This window comes from Candoia aspera, chromosome 11, assembly GCF_035149785.1.
Source record: "Candoia aspera isolate rCanAsp1 chromosome 11, rCanAsp1.hap2, whole genome shotgun sequence".
NCBI lineage: Eukaryota > Metazoa > Chordata > Lepidosauria > Squamata > Boidae > Candoia > Candoia aspera.
In genome coordinates this window covers 12,939,188-12,943,959 of record NC_086163.1, presented here as the reverse complement: position 1 = coordinate 12,943,959, position 4,772 = coordinate 12,939,188, and the positions used below count along the sequence as shown (strand labels likewise).

At 40.3% G+C, this 4,772-nt stretch overlaps 1 long non-coding RNA gene across 1 annotated transcript; it reads left to right on the top strand.

Moving 5' to 3' along the window:
* The first annotated feature begins 1,890 nt into the window (after positions 1-1,890).
* On the top strand, positions 1,891-3,940 carry LOC134503953 (uncharacterized). The gene is made up of 3 exons (XR_010068614.1): positions 1,891-1,981; positions 2,964-3,091; positions 3,835-3,940. It is a non-coding gene; the product is annotated as an uncharacterized LOC134503953 (long non-coding RNA).
* Positions 3,941-4,772: the final 832 nt, after the last annotated feature.

The following is a 4,772-nucleotide window of genomic DNA, read 5'->3' as shown; positions in this document are numbered from 1 at the left end:
GGAAATGGAATGAAATCAAATTTAGGTTTTATCTTAGCCTCGCCTCCAACTTTTGGGAGTATCGGCCCAAGGGGTGGCCTTCATTCTGGAAAATTTGTGGATTCTTACTGGAGATTTTTAGCAAGTAAATGGTTGGAAAGAGTTTCATCCCTAACAGCTGCTCTCAGATTTCCCTGAATATATGGATGCCAGGCTTTTGCCAAGGAGAATCATCATGCTGTACGTTTTTTTAAGTGATCATAATGAGATGAGATTTTGTTCTTAAATGGTCCATTGCTTCTATATATAGGCATTCGTCCCTCCCAAGAGTGAATACATCTCATCACAAAGCCTTACTGTGTTCAAAAATAACTTATAATGAGTTTGGTTAGCAAATGTAAAGACGATACTGACACTGAAAAAGGAAAAGTAATCCTTGTTCATTTATGATTAATGATTTTTTTTAAATGTTGAGAATTGAAATGGCATCAAGCAAAAGGTTGGTGGAAATAGCCATTCCTTTGAGTTTGTAGCTGAGTAGAAATACAAGCCTATCCAATTACTTTTTAAATAGAAAACTCAGATGCAGCAAGTGTAGCCACAAAAGCGGAAACAGAAGGAGTACTGATATCTAGAAAGAATATTATATTCAGTCTCAGCTCTCTGGATGCTGATGGCTATAAGTGGTCCATCCTTGCATAGGAGCATTTGTTCAGCTCAAGGGAACGTTAACATTTGGCCAAATGCAGAAATATCTCAGAGAGAAATACTCTAGGAACAGAGTAAGTGTGGCCCCCATGGCCACTAAAAGGGATTCACCACTGAATTATACTTCAGTATTTTCTATCATGGCCACCATTTTGACTTTTTTTTACTACATCCTAGGGAGACCACTGCCTGCAAATGAATATCACTACATCTTTTATTGCTGTAGTTTCTTTTCCAGGGCCATGTGGCTCTCTGCAACCCTGGGAAGAACCACATTTAGTTCCCCTTTCAATCCAAAGTGCTACCCAACCATAAGAGATAACAGCACAGCGGTAGGGCATTAAACCAGCATGTGCCAATCTGCATATGATACTAGAACTGTTTTCAGCCAAGGCTTTGTAGATGTGCAGTGGCCCTGGCATTTTCATAAAATCTTATTGGCAACCAGATCTTGTCATAACTCATTAGAACCCTCCTCTGTGTTCTGAATATGTCTTCTATCTTTTTTTAAATTTTCTCTGAAAATCCATTATCTGATTAAAAGTGAGTCCAATTTTATTCTCTCTCTCCCTCTCTCTCTTGCAAATAACCAACAGTGAAAGCAAGCAAGTTTTCTAGCTAGACTGTAGAACTGATTGAATTGGAGATTAACTTGATGAGGATGATTGATTAGAGTTGAAATGTCCTCCAAGTCCCTGAGTCTTTCCTAGATGTTTCTGGGGATGGGAGCAGACTTCATTGTCTATCATTTGTAATCTTTCCTGTCTTCCAGCATTTTGTCTGTTCTTTCTCTGCCTCCCCTGCCCCATTCATTAGGAAGGATTTTAGTTGCCATGAATGAACTACAAATGGTTAATGATTTGATTTATTATTATTCTCTAATACAAATCCCATGCTCTAATTTTAAACAGCAGCATACGCATAGATTAAAACCACCCACTCTTTTTCCCCTTGATGCTTGCAATGCATCCTGCAGCCCCTTGGTTTTGTAAACTTCCTGTAGTGACTTTTCAGCATCTAAGAAAAACTTTTTTTTTTGGTGCGCTTCTGTGATTTAAACAGCGGGAAAACAGTAAACAGGATGGAAGCAAAGGCTGTTAATTTGGAAGCAGGACATTTTTTTTCAGCTTGCTTTCCAACAAGAATTACCTTCTGTTTGTGTTCCTTCTTCGTTGGCAGGATAAATAAAAGATGAATCAGCAGGGGGAGCCATCGGAAGTACTCATTAGAAGCCGACAATGAAAGTAGCAAGAGAAGGTCTGCAAAAAGCTGGAAGGAGAATCCACTTTAAATTGTATTACATTAAGCTGGCAATGTAACCTAAGATGTGTTCTTCTGGTGATACCTTCAGGACAGCAATCAGAACAAAAGTCGTGATCTTAATGGTGGGGTGGGGAGTCCTGGAACCAAATACATTAAGGCAGTGTTTCTTAACCTTGAGAACTTTAAGATGTGTGGACTCAGCTCCCAGAATTCCCCAGCCAGCATGGCTGGCTGGAGAATACTGGGAGTTGAAGTCCACACATCTTAAGAGAAACACTGCATTAAGGAGAGTGAGCTGAATTTTGAAGTAAATGAAGTAACAAGGAAAACGAAGGGGATGGAGGACCAGAGTTAAAAATAAAGGTATGTACTGTCACTTGCTAGGTGCTAATCTGGATCCCTTTTTGCAGTCCCAAGAAAACGACAGTCTATGTAAGGCAGGATTGTAGCCCAGGAGTGACTCCCACTCCCATTCCTCTTGCCTCTCCTATTTGCCCATCTACCTGTTCAGAACATTCAGGGTTTATTTTAAATAATATATTTCCCCCCTCCTTTATTGGGAAAATAAAATGAAAGGTCTACAGGTTCCTTCATGATCAGTCAAATCTTCCTTGAGTCAATTTGACCCCTGATGGACATGTAGTTTTTTTGTTTTTGTTTTTTTAAAACAAGACAGCAACTATTTGCTATTACCTTCTTCTGGACTACCTGCACACACATACAGTATGTACACACATTTTCCAGTTTGGCCTACACTTCAGTGTTTTCCTAGTGTCTCCCATCAACCTATTCACCAGGACCAACTCTACTCACCTTTCTGAAATCAGCCAAGGTCAGCTAACTGCTGACCCTGCTTAGAACAATTCTACTCAATTGTTCACAGAAAACAAATGCAATTAATGCATTATGTTGATTCGTATGCAAATCTGTTTAAGTACATTGGTGCTGATTTCCAGATGAGTATATAGACCTTAGCAACATTTTCTAAACTTGCACACCTTTCTCCCCTGCAGAAAAATAAAATCAGAACTTTTTGTGAGATCTCATGGAAGACTTGGGTACTTGTCAAGCCATGTGAGGCCAGCATATTCAGGAAACAAGAACCACTTGGATTTCTGGAAAGATCTTTATTGCTAGTAAGGTAATATAACAGAATTTTGGGAGCATCTTAAAGTAATTCCCCTGCACAACTTATTTATTCATTTGGGTGTCTTCAAATCAGTGTTGACTCCTGGGGCCGCCTGGACTAGTCCCTGCAGTTTTCTTGGCAAGATTTCAGAAGTGCTTTGACCTTGCCTCCTTCCTAGGGCTGAGAGGGAGGGACTGGCCCAAGGTCACCCAGCTGGCTTTGTGCCTAAGCTGGGAATAGAACTCACAGTCTCCCAGTTTCTAGCCTGATGCCATAATCACTACACCAAGCTGGCTCTGTTACACCCAGGGTAACAGGCAGAGTTACTCTGAGTCTCTTTCTCACATTTCCCCCCTCCCCTGGACTCACAAATCCTCCACCTCCCTTAACTGTCTTGTTGCCCTGTTAGACATTCCTTTCCTGGGGGGCAGGGTGGGGGAAACAAGCAGAGCATATTCTTATGGATGCAGCAGGCTGCAGTTTTTCAAAATCCAAGTGCACAGCATTATAACTTAAATAACTTATAACATATTGGTTCACTTCTCTGGATATTCTGACTGCTCTGCATTAATTTCTCCTTTGTTTAATTTATTCCATGCAGCATGCCTTCTCACCAACTGAAAATGTCAAGCAAAATCTGTAGTGAAAGCTGTGCCCTGAAATAAAACAAAATATTTTTAAACTTGCAGTGAGGGGAACATTTTGTTTTGCATGTAGATCTTATGCTGTCTACCTCCTTTTCTTTTTCTCTGCAGATTCCTTATCCTAACAGTTCACCAAATCCTGGAAAGGAGATATGAAATTCTAAACCACTGGACTGCGTTGATCCTAACACTTGGAAGTCTTGCTAGCCAACAGCCTCCCTTTATTTATTTGTTTATCAAATTTTTATCACCGCCCATCTCCCCCCACAAGGATCCCTTTGCTATCTATGCAGTCAGTTGTGAGTTTTCTTTTGGACAAATGCGGAATTTTGCAAAGGATATCTCAACAGCTGGCATTGGCAGCTTGGAAGGGAAACAGGTTGTTAGTTATTTCCTTTATTTTGATTACTTTGTAACTCCTGGGGAGAGGTGCTTGTGGGATTTCCTACCTCAGGAGCCAAAGCAAATAAACCAGCCTGAAGCCCAGTTCACTTGATTTTGGAAAAAGGCAAGTAATGTAAGAAAAATAAGTTTTCAGATGAATGGTCCCATTTAAACCAAATTGAAACATAAAGGTATGCGGCAACAACCTTAGAAGTTATCTCACACCAGCTTCTGCAGCTTTTGCTAACTTTTATCAGGACATTCCTACAGCAACCCATGAATCCCTGTATTCAAGAAGTTTGCTCCCTCCCTTCTTCCCACTAAGACAATGGCTTTCTTCTGAGTAGATAATTAGGGCAGAAAGTAACTTGAGATCTATTGCTTATGAATATATATGCTTGCCTGCATCATCAAATGAATATGTATGCTTACATCATTTCCTTTTCTGTAATGTATGAATACCAGTGCATTTCTTTTGTCTGCAGGAGAGGCACCCACCATCTTGGTAAGAACCCCTCCAGTGCGCACTGGATCAATAAACACTACAGTCAGCCTTGATTATTTTTTGCTTTGAGTCCTGTATTGATTCCACAGAAAGTACTATCCAAGTTATACTGCACTTGGAATTGTGCTCAGACACTTCCCTTTATGTTGCAACAACCAGT